This window comes from Sabethes cyaneus, chromosome 3, assembly GCF_943734655.1.
Source record: "Sabethes cyaneus chromosome 3, idSabCyanKW18_F2, whole genome shotgun sequence".
NCBI lineage: Eukaryota > Metazoa > Arthropoda > Insecta > Diptera > Culicidae > Sabethes > Sabethes cyaneus.
This window is the reverse complement of record NC_071355.1, coordinates 212,648,028-212,665,500: the sequence shown is the minus strand read 5'-3', so window position 1 is coordinate 212,665,500 and position 17,473 is coordinate 212,648,028.

The following is a 17,473-nucleotide window of genomic DNA, read 5'->3' as shown; positions in this document are numbered from 1 at the left end:
ATTTCTTAACGTTTCGCCTTCTTGACTCTTGCGGTGCGCACCACGTATGGGTATGTATCCGAATGTGTGCGGCATTTTCTTATCCGCTCTTTGCGGCAAGGCTAACGGGCTCTAAAAGGATTGGTTCAAGTGTGCATAAGCTCACGTGTAGTCATCCCAGACTTCTCACAGAGCCTGGAAGTAATTGTACAAGCATGAAGAGAATGTTATAATTCTTTGATAATAATAATTTACTACACTTGATTTGACTTTTGACCGTTTGCTAGTGAAGTTGTTTGTCGTCTATGGATTTTTCCCAAATCGTTCCAACGTTCGGAGGTGTGCTAGCTACGCGAGCCTAAGCTCCTAATTTCTGCAAAGAGGAACGACTTCTCAGCATCACTTCTTGCCAGCAAACCTGCCACATGATACAGGTGTCTTTGGAAAATTAGGGTTCTACTAGAGAGGATAAACTAATCTCGAGCGTACAACTCAATAAATCTAGCCTGTTGTCGATTGTCGTTCGTGTCCGGAAATGTGATGTAACCGAAGAGCTGGAACTGCAACGACCACACACACGGACATCGTTCAGCGTATCGGAAGGTTTCATTCCTAGAACCACAGCAAACGGACCGAGGGGGTCATCCGAGGATGTAAATGTTGCTGGGAAAAACCGAAACAAGCTTCCTGCAGGGTATTTTCCTGTGCACCATATGCGTAAGGTGGAAGATTTACCGACACTCCTGACATCATTAATCACAACCTTGATTGCGAACTCTTGTTAGCTGCAGGTTCAATAAATCCGAACCAATACTTGTTTAAAACATTGATATGCGTTTGAGCACCATGCTATCGATGGTTGTAATAATATCAGTAATAAATGAATTTATTTATTTGTGTTTGATATCATTAATGCTTTCAGCCACAAAATAAATCAGCTGGGAAGTTGAGGTGCGATTAGGTTATAATAGTTTACCTTACATTGCACTTTTATTATCTCGAACCAGTAAAAGACAATTGAACCATCAAGAGAGCATCTACCTGCGACAATTTCAGCATACAAATCGCTTTCAGGAACATGCACATGAATAATTGAGCACTTAATCAGCGCGGATGATCGCCGTCGATGACCAGCGGGACGGGTAAGATTGAATTTCCCGAAAATCATGCATGCCTTCGTACCTGAGGTTGGTGACTTTTATTGCTAGTTTAAATGGGATTCTGCCTGAGCAGACTGTAAGTATTGTTTTAGTAATGTACCCACCTTGTTGTTGCTTTTGCTGTTATATTACAGCTTCCACATCTAGTCAATCCCTTATCATCCGTCGAGTGGGTTCGGTGAGACTGGATGTGGTCATAAAAATGCATGGAGAGAACCGTGGATATCCATAAAATGTCTACCACATCAACCCACCAACAGCCGCCCCACTAATGTTATGCATGAGCCCACCACCGTGGTGCACCTCAATAAGTAAAGCGAGCGATATCTCGCTAGCGCTAGCAGCAGTCGAAGAAAAACTGCGCGAAAACAATAAGTGGATCATTTTTCCCCGGAGCTGAAGCCAAGCTGAAAGCATACTATTGTCGTCACACACGCCCGACGCTTGAGCTGAATGTAAAAAGTTTGCAATTTTCCTTCAGCTGGCATGTGTATAATAATCAACCTCCGACGAGAGCCTCTGTCGGTCGTGAGCGCTGGCCAATACTTTTCCTGCATATGTAGGTAGTACCTACATAGGTACTTCGCCGTCGATCCACCAAAAGAGAAAACCGTTTCACTTTGTATGGAAATTCGACAGCAGAGCAGCTATCTTTCCGGGCAGCTCTCGGCAGCAAATATGTTAATCTATACCACCAACGAACGTGTGCGTTGTTAGTAACTTTTCTTTGTGTCATTTTGAAGCATTACAACACTTTTTAATGACCTAATAGATATTTTTGTGAAAAATTAAATGTTGAAACTGTTATATAAAGAATATTTATGAAAATTTATATGATGGAATATGACAGACTATAAACTACCGTCTTAAATCATTCATCATGTCTATCAGATAAACCGCTAATACAAATTAAGATTTTCTATAAATTATTTCAAAAGAGAAATTAACTACATCAAATATTTTCTACATCAATCATCAAACATCAAATTAACTATAATAAACATCAAACAAACTGCTGATATGCTTTTGATACATCTTCAATAGTTTTCTTTATGGGAGTCGATGCACAGAAGATTTGCCGATCATAAAATAACTGAGACATTAGCACTAAGAATCTAAAAACTTCTTGTGACGCTCGCCTTTTTAGATATTTTGAATGTTGAATGATTAGATAATGAGGCCAGACAACTATTTTTTCGTTATAACGTTAGTCCACCCAATAGACACAACAAATGATTGAATAAAGGTAATGAAATCAATGGGGTGATAGTGTCCCATAGAGTGGGACAAGACGTGAAGGAGAAAAAGCGGAATCTTATCTTATATACATAAAAATGGATTTCTGTCTGTCTGTCTGTCAGTATGTTCCTTATAGAATCGAAAACTACTGAACCGATCGACGTGAAAATTTGCATGTAGGGGTTTTTGGGGCCTGGGAAGGTTCTTATGGTGGTTAGAGACCCCTCGCCCCACTAAGAGGGAGGGCTCCCATACAAATGAAACACAAATTTCTGCATAACTCGAGAACTAATCAAGCAAATGGAACAAAATTTGGCATGTGGGTGTTTTTGGAGACAAGAATTTTTTTATGGTGATGTGAGACCTCTCCCCTCTTTAGAAGGGGAATTATTCTCTCCTGTAAGAGGGGGGGGGGGCTTCCATACAAATGAAATACAAATTTCCTCATAACTCCAGAACTAATCAAGCAAATAACACTGAAGTTTTTGGAGCGTCTTAGTAGAATACGAAACCTAAAAATAAAAAATAAGAAAACTTATCCAATTTAATTCTACTATGTGTGTTTTCTTCAAACTAGTTCGAAAACAGACACTGAGGAAGCCTGCAAGTCGTAGGCGAAATACGTATCTGTCATTGAATAAAACACACATGGTAGAATTAAATTGGATAAGTTTTCTTATTTTTTATTTTTAGGCAAGCAAATGGAACCAAATATGGTATGTGGGAGATTTTAGAGTCATGAATTTATTTTATGATGGTTAGAGACCTCTCACCCCTGTGGTAGAGGGTAAAGACTCTCATACAAATAAAACAGAAATTTATGCGTAACTCAAAAACTAATCGAACTCGAGAAATTCGAAACTCTTCAATAAAACATTAGTCAATTCAATATAACAAGACCACAAAAACTATCTATAGTAACACTAGATCATTCAGGACGAGACGACTGCGAGTGTTGCCGGCGACTCGCCGTCGAAAGCGCCAGCCACTGGGAGGGACAACCCCCCCACAGAAATCAACGCTTGTGAGTTTGATTTTGTTTTCCTAGGTCTACTGAACTTTATTACTTTCCTTCAGTTGGATCCGAACGAGCGATAGCGAGTAAGGAGAGGATCACCCCTGCGAAATGGTACTTTCCACGAAAAAGGTTTCCATGAAATGGTACATTCCGCTTAGGGTTTTTCGCTAAATGGTATTCGGCGAAATGTTGTACAATCACGGCGAATATTGCTATCCGTTTTCTGGCTAAGCAATGAGGGGAGTTGTTTTCTATTTTACTGTGAGGAAAAATTGCAAATTTTTATAATAATCTACCCATCTTAGGTAACCATGAGCAATAACATAAACAGCAAATCTGCATATCTGGCATTTTATACTGTACGTTGTTGTATATTAGCTTATTGACTGCATAGGTGTTGTATATGAGCATCCAAAATTCTATTCAAATTCTTCGTGTCGGTAATTAGCTGCCAATTAGCATTGTCAGCACTATAAGAAGGTTAGCAGTAAAGTAGCTGTATATTTTGCCGAAATAGCACTTAAGTAGCATTTAAGGCGACTTAAATGCTTACTGGCTTTCAGTTGAATAGCATTGGTGATGTTACCTGGGATGCGTTCATAGTTACGTAACTGCCAAAATGAATCATCTAAGGTTGAACTAAGGTGACAAAGATCATTCAAGATTCATGATTTATGAACAACACAGTTTTATTTGTGGCAATACCAAGTTTGTCGGGTCAGCTAGTTTTAGATAAGGAAGGGTCATTGAAGCAACGCTTACGAGGCTCATAGTTCGTTCCTTTTGACCAAGCTGGGGGATCCACGAATTGTACCAAGCTGTAATGGGATTGGAGATAATCCTCAGCTACCGAATCCTGCAAGCCGCGAAGTTTTGTATTTCTTCTGACCAGCAAGATTTCGTTCCCGGTAGATCCGTAACTACAAACTTGTTAGACTTCATTATTACTTGTTCGATGGCTACGGAAGACTGACCGCAAGTGAATGTCATCTGTACGGATCTGAAAGCAGCATTCGAGAAAATTGACTATAAAATATTACTCCTTAAATATTTATTGCTGCGAATAGGACCATCGAGCAGATTTGTGTCGTGATTTTTAACCTATCTTACTAAAAGAACGCTGCATATCAAGCAAGGCTGATGCGTTTCTTTCCATTTGTTCTGAAATTCCGCAAGGGAGTAATTTGGAACCACTTTTGACACCGTATGATATCACATGAAACTACAGTATCGAGCAAGTCCAAAAAAGATTCGTGCGGCTCGCTCTTAGGAATGTTCTGTGGCGTAATCCTTGAAATTCAGAGTCTGCAGATACCCACTGCTTAAATCTCGAAACATTCACTCGAAAACACTTTCTGATCGAATCCAATCTATTCTAATACTAACGCAACCAATTCATGAAAGCACCCTGGAATCAAATGGGACCAGAAACGCTACTAATTCTATTCAACTTCTTGAAATCAAGGGGATGGAAGAAAGCGTGGACCTCCCGTACCAAACGCTCGCTATAAAATATGTTTGCAGTCGTTGGATTTGCTAATAAAGATTAAATGAACTAGTGCCATTTAGCCTAGAAGTCAGGCTGCAATTGGTCAAGGTTAGGCGTTGAACACAAATGACCTAACGCAAAATATCCGGTTTTTAGACCCCCTTCCTCTCTTAAGTAACAATAAGTAATAAGAAACGCTTGGCATACGCCCCCCAATAAATTACGTAACGTTAGCCAACTCCCCTCGGATATTGACTCTGACTATTACCTAGTAGCAGTACATGTGCGCTCAAAACTATTGATAATTTATACCTCGCGACAAAGCCGTCCTCCTCGGCTAAACATTCATTCATTTAACTTAACTTAAACGAGGCCGCAACAGCGGCGCTAAGTCAGGAAACCTCGAGGGAATGCCAACAAGCGATAGACAAGAAGCTTGGAAGAGCTTAGAAAAACTATCTAAACATTCCGCCAAGTATTGACAAGCGCGAAATGAGTTGACCACGATCCTGAACAGGAGAAAGCGACAGAGATCGTGAAGAGCTGGAACAACTAGCGCAAGTTTTACGACAAGGTAAGCCAAACTCGTAAGGGCTACACACCTAAACCTGACATGTGTAGGGACGAGGGAGAGGATCTAATCACATACGAGCGCGAGGTAGTCGACAGGTGGAAACAGGTCTTCGATGAGCACTTCAACGGCGATATAGCAGAAGGAGACGCAACTGAAGTTGACCTATGAGTGTCTATAGACAACAACATGGCGATTCCCGATCCCGAAGAGATCCGGCAAAAAATCGGTTAGCTGAAGAATAATAAATTCGCCGGAAAGGACCGACTTGCGGCAGAACTCTACAAACATGATCAAAAATCGCTAGCAACGGCACTTCACTGGATAAATTCAAGGATTTTGAGGCTGAGAAACTACCGGAGGAGTGCATGGAAGGTGTAGTCTATCTCATCTACAAAAAGGGCGATCGGTTAGATTGCTTTAGCTACCGTGGCATTACGCTGGTTAACGTCGCCTACAAGGTGCTATCCCAGATTTTGTTGCGTCGTCTATTCCTAATAGCAAGAGAATTCGTAGGGCAGTATCAGGTGGGCTTCATGGCGGCCCGTGCTACTACGGATCAAATTTTTACTCTCTGACAAATCCTCCAGAAATGTCGAGAGTACAACGTGATCACGCATCATCTTTTCGTGGATTTCAGTGCAGCATACGGTACAGTTGAACGCGAACAGCTATGGCAGATAATGGACGAGTACAGTTTTCCGAACAAACTGACGCGGTTGATCAAAGCTACCCTGGAGGGATTGATGTGCTACGTGCGCGTTCCGCCCAGCAAACCAGATATCGTATATTCATGTCGAGATTTAATCTTATATAAATGGATATCACATCGGACTCGTATAAATATACACATGTTGTAAGCACATTGTGTAAATTTCATCGTATGTAATGCACACGATGATTGATATACGAATTAATAGTAAAAATCGTAAATAGGTCGAAAGATAATCGGGTTATGCTTAGCGAATATCGCATATGACGATTTCTTAGATTTAGTTACCAACAAAGGCTATCATGAAGATGTAATCGTATTTAATTACAGTTTTCATCGGATTATGTTTTGCAAAATGTCTTATGTGACATCGTTTTAGATTTATATACAAGCAGTGATAATCATGAGATTCTAGGTGCATTAAAATATGATTTGCATCAAAACACGTTCAAATTTGTTGTTATTTCTTTACAACAAAAACAACAAAATAGAGAGATTTCAAGGATACGTTCCTAATGCAGATTTGTCAATCAAAAAAATTAACGGTTTCTTCGCTTTTATTTTAAATTTAAATATCTATTTATTTCTTTTGTTAAAATTGAACTTATTTTTATTGTGGCGGAATATTCAAAAAACTATTATCTGGTTTGAACAACTTTTACAATTACCTTTTTAACTATTTTAAAAATGTTAATGATTCAAATAAGCCCGCCTAAATATTAAGCAGCAAGCATATAATGATTAAGTCATACTAACAAGACAATAAAAGATCTCTTTGAAAAAGCACTCTTTGATGAGTTTGATTGTTTTTTGGCGTATTAAAACCACGTAACGTAACGTTTTAAAAATTAAAAATGTTAAAAATAGAAACTCATAATTTTTTAGATATTTCCCTGATAGGTAAGTGAACGAACGGAAATCTTAAAATTTACCAAGGAGAGTATTTCTCAGAACGGGGCAAGTCTAGATTATGATCCATTCCGCTAATCTAAATGCCTTAATAGCAGTGCATCATATGGTTTCTCAGAAGAAATGCAAATGTTAAGTGGAATTGGAAAAAGACATTCAGCATTAAACTGGTACAGTAAAACATGATGTTTGATGCTTATTGTTGTAAGCAATTTTGAGCTATCCTATAGCATCTAAATGTTCTGCATTCTATTTTAAATAACTTTTGATTTCTTTTTAAGAGCTTCCGAAATAACAGACAACATTTTTGTACTTCAACTTTAATAATATTATCTCCATGTAATCAAATATGAATATGCATATAACGTATTCTAATGTATATTTAGAACAATCTGTACCACGGAATGCTAACAAAGGTACTGCATATCATTCCATGAAGTCAGCATTATCATTAAAATCAACGATCAAATGCAAACTTATTTACGACACTGTAATTCAGTCACAATTGACACAAACTCGTATGTCGGATGAAAATAAATCAAATCCGTACTTACAAGCTCAATGCATCAGAAAAGATCTCATTGCTTACATGTACGATGACTTCAGTTTAAGATGTGCAAAAATATCATTGAGGTACTGATGTACCAGTAGCTTAAAGGTAATGAACAAATACTGCGGTACGGGTGGTTCTTGATTCTAAACCAGGTGAGTACAGCTTGTTTTAAATGATATAGAGAAAAAAGTTAAATATTGTGACAGGTCGATAATATAAAATATTTTGGAAGCTTATGAAAAAAGCTTTCAGCAAAGCTTTTACTTTTTTGTCTCATTAACGTTCGGGGCGAATATTTGGCTATAAATAGCCTGCTCTGTATGCAATTTTTGACACTTGCCATTTATCACATGGGGAAAGGCGAAGGGTAAAGTAGAAATATTATACTAACTGTGTCGAAATGCAATCCAGTCAATCGGCTCAGTCGTATAAACTGTTTTGTTTTGTCGGCATTTCAATTATTCTGAAGAACTAAATCATGTATATCGCCTCCACTTTTGCATGTATATGCCGTTTCTGCGCATGATATATGATTTGATAGACTTTATATGCTGACGTTTATCTCATTTAGAATTAAGTTATACAGACCAAAATGTTTGCTGGGCGGGAACACTCTCGAGTTCTTTCAAATCGCGCAGAGGGTTGCGGCAAGGGAATCGACTATCCTGTATGTTATTCAACATCACTGATGAAGGTGTTATATGTGTAAGGAGATTCAATGACGCATTCAAGCTGGAAGTCGAGCATACGTTTTCCCTCCACAAGATGCTTCGATTAAAGAGCATAGGGCGCCGCACAAAGCCTGCTATGACGCTAGTCCAATCGATAGTCTTCTACGGCTTGAGACAGTAATTGCTTACGGAAGGCATACGTGCACTTGCCATATTTGAACGAAAGATGTTGCGGAGTACAAAGGGATAGCGAGGAGTAGCGTAGGTGTATGAACCAAGAGTTGCAGGCAATGTTGCGAATCAAACGCGAAGTCAACCATGCCTACTCACACGCGAAAGAGTATGAGAAAAATAGCATTCAACACTTACGCCGCACACGCAGGCTTAAGGGGTTATATCCAGTCAGGGCGCTCAAAAAGTGTATTTTTCTAGAATTTTTCTAGAAAAGTAGCTTTAGGCTTTAACAAAATATGTTAAAATATTTTGTTTCTGAACAAAGAAATTTAAATTGCTGCTATAGGTAATCTCCAATTGTTGTTCTAAAATAAGGCGTCTTTCGGTGAGCACGATATCTATGGGTTGAATAATCGAAAATCAAAAAACCAAAAACGAATCGGTGATAAAATATATTATACTAGCTGACCCGACAAACTTCGTATTGCCACAAATTAACCTGTGTTGTACATAAATCATGAATCTCGGATGATCTTTGTCACAATCTCGAGTTTTGCAAGCCCCCCAGTGGGCGGCGCTTCCGACGGCGGGTCACCGGCAACACTCGCACACACTGAATAATCTAGTGTTACTATAGATAGTTTTTGTGGTCTTGTATTGACTAATGTTTTATGGAAGAGTCTCGAATTTCTCGAGTTCGATTAGTTTTTGAGTTTCGCAAAAATTTCTGTTTTATTTGTATGAGAGTCCATATCCCCCTACCACAGGGGTGAGAGGTCTCTAACTATCGTAAAATAAATTCAAGACTCCAAAATCTCCCACATGCCAAATTTGGTTCCATTTGCTTGATTAGTTCTCGAGTTATGAGGAAATTTGTTTTTCATTTGTGTAGAAGCACCCCCTCTTAAAGTTGGGAGGGGTCCTAATTCACCATAGAAAATATTTTTGCCTCCAGAAACCTCCACATGCCAAATTTGGTTCTATTTGCTTGATTAGTTCTCGAGTTATGAGGAAATTTGAATTTCATTTGTATAGGAGCCCCCCCTCCTAAAGTGGGTAGGGGTCCCAATTCATCATAGAAAAAATGTTTGTCTCCAAAAACACCCACGTGCCAAATTTGGTTCCATTTGCTTGATTAGTTCTCGAGTTATGAGGGAATTTGTATTTCGTTTGTATAGGAGCCCCCCCTCTTAAAGTTGGGAGGGGTTCTAATTCACCATAGAAAATATTCTTGCCCTCGAAAACTTTCACATGCCAAATTTGGTTTCATTTGCTTGATTAGCTCTCGAGTTATGAGAAAATTTGTATTTCATTTGTATAGGAGCCCCCCCTCCTAAAGTGAGGAGGGGTCCCAGTTCATCATAGAAAAAAATTTTGTCTCCAAAAACACCCACATGTCAAATTTTGTTCCATTTGCTTGATTAGTTCTCGAGTTATGACGAAATTTGTATTTCGTTTGTATAGGAGCCCCCCCTCTTAAAGTGGGGAGGGGTTCTAATTCACCATAGAAAATATTCATGCCCTAGAAAACTTTCACATGCCAAATTTGGTTCCATTTGCTTGCTTAATTCTCGAGTTATGAGGAAATTTGCATTTCATTTGTATAGGAGCCCCCCTTCCTAAAGTAAGGAGGGGTCCCAATTCATCATAGAAAAAAATTTTGTCTCCAAAACACCCACGTGCCAAATTTTGTTCCATTTGCTTGATTAGTTCTCGAGTTATGAGGAAATTTGTATTTAGTTTGTATAGGAGCCCCCCCTCTTAAAGTGGGCAAGGGTCCTTATTCACCATAGAAAATATTCTTGCCCTCGAAAACTTTCACATGCCAAATTTTGTTCCATTTGCTTGATTAGTTCTTCAGTTATGAGGAAATTTGTATTTCATGTGTATAGGATCCCCCCCTCCTAAAACGGGGAGGGGTCCCAAATTATCATAGAAAAAATTTTTGTCTCCAAAAACACCCACATGCCAAATTTGGTTCCATTTGCTTAATTACTTCTCGAGTTATGAGGAAAATTGTGTTTCTTTGGTACAGGAGCCCCCCCCCCCCTCTTAAAGTGGGGAGGGGTCCTAATTTACTATAGAAAATATTCTTGCCCTCGAAAACCTTCACATGCCAAATTTGGTTCCATTTGCTTGATTAGTTCTCGAGTTATGAGGAAATTTGTATGGAAGCCCCCCCTTTTAAAGAGGAGAGGAGTTATAATTCCCCTTATAAAGAGGGGAGGGGTCTCAATTTACCATAGAATAAATTCTTGTCACCGAAAACACCCACATGCCAAATTTTGTTCTATTTGCTTGATTAGTTGTCGAGTTATGCAGAAATTTGTGTTTCATTTGTATGGGAGCCCCCCCTCTTAGTGGGGGGAGGGGTTTCTAACCATCACTAAAACCTTTCCTGGCCCCAAAAAACCTCTACATGCATATTTTCATGCCGATTGGTTCAGTAGTTTTCGATTCTATAAGGAACATACGGACAGACAGACAGAAATCCTTCTTTATAGGTATAGATATAAATTGAACGAAGGATTTAGCAATATAATAATTTCTGACAAAATGACGGCTTGTCAAACATAAAAAATCATATCATTTTGGCATAAATTTTGCTCTTAAATTTTCCATAAAACACGGCAGCCGGTGATTCGGTTCAGCCGTTTTCGAGAAATCTTGCTCACCGACTTTAAAAACACGGTTTCGAGAAACACGCGACCAAAGTTTCACGTTTCTTCTTCAATCGCTCTGACACGTCGTTACAAATATGCGTAGAACTTCGTTAATATGTATTTGCCAGATTGGCATGACATTTTCTGTGTGCATACTTAAATATATGTACAGTACGATCATGAAATAAACCGAAAATCGATTTTTCGAAAATTCTAACTGTATATAACCCCTTAAAAGAAACAGCCGCCGATGCTATGTGAAATATTTTGTTACCCACATACTCGCGCACGCTCATACTCACGTCGTCTTCCTGCATGGCTTATTCCCGAGGCAAAAATCTCTCGAGGAATCATATGCCCGTGAGGCTGATGGCGCACTGGGATTCAAATTTTGCATTACTTTTTCTTCTTCTTATTCTTCATCTTCGCCCTCGATTCTACTCAAGGCCTGGAGTGCGAGCCCTCGCGTGTAATCGGCATCAGCAGATCGGGCTGCAACGACGAACGACGAGCGGCAACTGTAGCTGTTAGGTATACACATACGCGCAAAAACTCGTTGCACTGCCTGATGACATAAGAGCGGTAGTTTTAAAGGGATGCTCATGCTCGCATGTTCGTTAGAATGAGTACGCGTGAGTAAGAAAATTAAACCACATGAGTGCGGGCTTCGCAACACTGGTTGCAGGCACAACACGAGTTGCAAGCACTTGGGCGACTACACAAGGATACCGGACGACTGTGCAGTGAAATCCGTTCTCTTTAAGAACTTTACTGACACCGCCCAACGTGCGAGATGCTCGATCGGGTAACGCCGACTTGCGTGTGTCGAAACGCGCAACGAATTGGCGACGAGTATCTCAGGCAGGACCGAGTACAGTGGAGAGGAATTCTTGATAAAGCAAGAGCCAGCCCGGCTCTCAGCTGGTAGAAGTAAGAAGTAAGAAGACCAGAAAAGCCGCTGGTAAGGACCGCCTGCTGGCAGAGCAGTCAAAACATGACCGAGAAACACTGCCAACGGCTCTACACTGGGTTATCTACAAGATTTGGGAGGAGGAGAGACAGCGGATGAATGCATGAAAGGTTTGTCCTATCTTCAAAAAGGGCGATCGGCTCGACTGTTGCAACTATCGCAACATAACGCTGGTAAATGCCGCTTACAAGGTCTTCACTCAGGACCTGTTAGACGGGTTGTCACCAATAGCAGAAAATTACGTAGGAAATTATCAAGCGGGCTTCATGGGGACTAGTACAACTGCGGACCAAATTTTTACCATCCGACAGATGTTGCAGAAATGTCACGAGTACAATGTGCCCACACATGACATCTATATTGATTTCAAAGCAGCATACGATACAGTCGATCGAGATCGGCTATGGCAGATAATGTACGAATAAGATTTCCCGGACAAACTAAAGTTTTATGCGTATCTCGGGGACACTCTCGAGTCCCTCGAGAAAATGAATGCGTCGAAGACCAAATACAGGACAGGAAGAGGCTTAAAGGAAAAATACGCCTGCCTCCCATGGGCAGTAAACGTTAACGGCGCACATAGGAGTATTTGGCCCAAAAAGTTGGCCATAAGTCCGAAATATGAAATGCATGATTTTTATTTATATGTAGTATCTGTAACCTCAGCATAGTCTACTAGTCACGTTAGTATGATTTTGAACTGAATTTATGCTTTTCTTCGCTCAGCAAGCTGCCTATTTAGAACGCCATTCGGCAGTAAATTTTTTCGCTTTTAAAATGCGTTCTTTCGCTCGTTGGTGCTAAAACCTAAAAATCCGAGTGAAATAGTGTCTATTCACCATGGGTAAGTATTTATCAGCAAAGAAGGATGTTATTCAATAGTTTTCATGTATAATTGCATAAAATTAATGAATGTCTTCGATACGAATAGTGATTACGAAAATTACCCCAAAAATAGTGGTAAGATCTTAATACTTTAACAAAGTTTTAGTAACCTTCCGAGCATGTCCCGGCAAAATTTCAATCACCATCAGATAGGTCAAACATCACAGAATATAGTGGAATCGAAAAATCTTCCGCATGGTTCCGCTTTATCGTTTTTAGACATTTAATTATTTTAAGGTAGGAGTCGTGCGGGTAAGACCGGCACAGGGGATAAGACAAGCACGCATAGAGTTTTACTAGAATGCATTAATCAATTGTGTTATTAAAGACTCAACATATTTGTATTTATTATTTCAGATGTTTTAAAACAGATCGAGCTTACTATAAATCGTAAAATATCAAAATAATAAACAAAATAAACGCGAGTGTCGCTGATGCGCAGCCCGTTGTAACTTTTCGCGAGTAGGTTTTAAGCTTTATTTCTCAGAATAAGTTTCAAACTAAATTTTAAGATTTTATATATTCTAGCTAGCATTGTTTTTCATAAGTGAGATTTAAGTAGAAATATGATTAATAAATGTATAAAAATCGTCTTCTTAAAAAACGTGCATTGGGAGTATGACCGGCATCTTTCGAACGGGGTAAGAAAGGCATATTTGCAGGTCGCCGGCAACAGTCACAGTCTGCGTTTGTCTCGCCCTGAATCATTTCACACACTCGTTCAAAGTCATTTATAGAGAAAAAGATGTTATTCAATGTTACGGAGAACCCTCATTATGGTTACCGTACATGTACCGTATTAATGACTATCGTCCGATGGTCAGTAAACTGACCACTTTCGCGGAGGTTAACGGAAGTTATTCGGCTCTGGGCCTTAAGGTATATGATTTGACTTCTATTCGGTTTGCCATCGACTTCTAGAGTGATTCGAGAAAGTACATGATGGGCTTAGTTAATTTTAAATTCCTTTTATTCTCATAGTATGTATGTTTAAATTATTCTTAATAAAAAACAATATACTGTACTAAATAAAACTTTGGTAGGAAATTTTCAAGAATACAATGCAACAGAGATGTTTTGAATAGACTTCTGCTTAATTCGGATCCATTGCTTAGTAGCTCAAGGCCGATACCAAGAAAAAAAGCAAACCTTTTTCGACCGAAACGTTGAAGATGTTGGAGGCAAATCAATTTCAAACTGAAGAATATGAGAAATGCAGCGACTATGAAATAGAAGACTAGAATGTGATGCTTCTATACGTATACGTACACACCTACACATTTACATACATACATACACTTTTACATCACGCATACACCTGTACTAGCTCACATACATACATACACACATCCCAACACCTAATAAATGGTAATGTTCTTAATCGGTTTTTTATAAATATAAGAGAAAGATACGAATTGAACTTTACAGGGGATTAGTTGGCAATTTATTTAACTTCATATGCAGAGTTGGGAAATATTTAATTTCTGATCATGTTTTATCAACATCGACTGGAAAGAAGCAATTTAGAATTTTGGCCAGCTTTTTGGGGCAAATACTCCTATATGCGGCGGTGAACTAGAAGTGGTAGATTAGTTCGTTTATTTGGGATCGCTGGTGACTGGTGAACAAGAAGACCAGGAGCGCAGTGAGCAAGATGGTTAGATCAGGTGGAGCGAGATCTGGCGGAGAGTACTCGGTGTCCGAGGAATTGGACAACGGTAGCCTACAACCGAGTTACATAAAGAAACTTTTTTCAACAGGCTTTGTTTTAGGATGGCAAGCCACCTAAGTAAGTAAGTGGTGACTGCGGACAACAACACTAGTAAGGGGCTCCAGCGGCGCAGTAGTGGACGGATTACCTACGGATGGCCGAAACACAAATGACCGAATCACGAATGACCGAAACACGAATGACCGAATTCATTCGGCTAAAAATATTCACGTCCTTCAACCTGCACAACTGTTGGGTATTTGCTGTCCTTACTCGCTACCGCTCGTTCGAACTCAACTAAGGGATAATCCATACTAGTCAGTAAACCTAGGCAAATAGATGCACGATGCACCTAAACAGAAATGGCTTCTGCGGAGGGGGCTGCCGGCGCTTCCGATAGCGGGTCACCGGTGAACCCATGCGGCGTGCGTCTCATCATGAATCATCTAGGAAACAATCGCTGATATGATATGCTATATGATATGCTATCATGAATCATCTAGGAAACAATCGCTGATATGATATGGTAAAGAGGTCCCGCACCTTATAAACGTTCTCAAAGATTCTCAAAGAGAAATTTTCTATTGAATAATTATTGCACATTCCGAAAAAAATCGTCTTTTCAAGGCTCAGCCAAATAGAGGTTCAGCCTTTCGTGTTCCGGCCTAATTCAATTTCGGCCTTCTGTGACAGTTGTTGAAATTCGGCCACTGGGTCTTAGGTTATTTGTTATTCGGCCATTCGGTACTATCCCCAGTGGGCCTATGGACCACATGTTCTGCATCGTATTTCGCAAAAACGAAACGGAAGTTCCTGAAAGTCGATTTTTGAGAGGGAATTTCTCGGGATAATACCACATCTCGACGTTTCATGCATTTTAAGTCATGAGCACCAACATTTTTTTCGAAAATCGAGATTTGACGCCCCCTTTTTGATTGCCAAATACTCAAGCTTTGCCAACTGGTAGTTGTTATTTTATTTGAGAGGTTTTACACTGTTGTGCCTTCGCCTCTACGACACTATGTCGGCTTTGCGACACCAGGAAGTCAAGTCCAATTGAGGTGAAATTTTGCACAAAGTGTTTTATCGCGGTAAGGAACATTTTGAGGTTGCGCCGTTATAAAATTCGATAATCACTTTTTTCCCATACATTCCATGGGCACTCTAATAAAGATGCAACAAAATTACTTTTTTATGCGCAGTATTCTATGGCTAAAACGAAATTTCGTTTATAGAAAAGGAACATGTTTTGATGTTTCATTTTTGTCCATTAGGTTTAAGATGAAAGAACATCGACATGATGAATTAAATCCTCTATTCCCTGTTGGTTTTATTATTATCGCTGTAGCTACCCTCGAGCATTCAATGAATCATTTCCTACTATCGGACAGGCTGCCCCAATTTACATATATTTGTTATAAATTAGGTTCTGAATGATAAAATAGCTGCAGGGCAGTCAATAAGTTTGTTTTGTTCCATTTTACACATATTGATATTGATATGTACACTAAGCCAGAAAGAAGGTCTCGCCCTTTTTCAGCTGGAGTTCATCTCTCGAGACGATTAAAGGATCGAACCCGGTGCAAAATATAGATTTATATTATTTAATAATACTGAACGTGTTTTTGTTCCGTTGAGCAGTATCACAAATCATTTGTTTGTTTTTCGTTCGAATTGCTGAAGGAAGAGAGGTAAATACTAACCAAGCCGAAGTTAACGTTTAGCTCTGAAATAGTATCATTGCGCATTTTAATTTATGATATATCTGCTCGGAATCAAGTTAAAAGGGAGCAAAGCTTTCCTCCAGTTCAACTAGAGCAAGCCGTCATTGAGGTTCCACTGGGATCGTAAATATGTCACCAATATCCGAAAGATTTGTCACACCTTTGAATCTGCCTTTCACGAGCCATCTAGCATGTATCAAACGAGAAAAGTCCTGCCTGAAAGTGACAGTCAGAGGAAAATTTATGCTTCCATCATCATCACTTTGCTTACTACTGCACGGAACGAGCTCGGCAAGAAGAAAATTCAATCTTCAAATCATACGTCCCAAGAGACCGGACCTTTACTTACGATAAGGATGACTTTGACAGCGACAGTGACGCTATTGATTCGGTCACCCTTCATAGAGAGCGAGCTGATCTGAACTGAATTGAACTGAAGTGGTCAGCGAAGGGCTTGGCAGCGGTCGTCCGTTCGAAACGGATTGATATGGATTGATATCGGTTTGTTGGTAATTTTCTGTCCCAAATGATTTAAAAAGGACGAATAGGTACGATTGCGGGTTGAAAGTAGATAACATGTTTGACTCTTGGTCCGGTCGAATCACCTGTCAATCTAATTTGGTAAATTTCATCCGGTCAAAGGTAGTTTGTGATTCATTCGATTTGGTTGTTTGACTGTTAATCGGAACGGACAACAAAATTTGGAACGAAATTTGACAATTTAGTAACTTTCAAAGTGAATAAATTTTAATTCGTTTATCGATAATTCAATAGAACTTGGTTCAGTTCCAACGCCAAATATAGAACAAAAAATCCAGAGATCCAACTGCAGCAAATCAAGCAAACATAAATCTCCTCTAGACTGCAATTCCTCATCTGCGAGCAAGCAATCCATTTCGTGCTGCTGCCACGCTGGAATGTATTTACTTGATTGACAAAAAAGCAGCGAGCGAAACAACATTAACGGTTTCAATTTGCAAATTAAAATATAACAAAATACATAAATTGTATCCCATCTCTCGGTGGTGTGTTCGCACTTGGAACT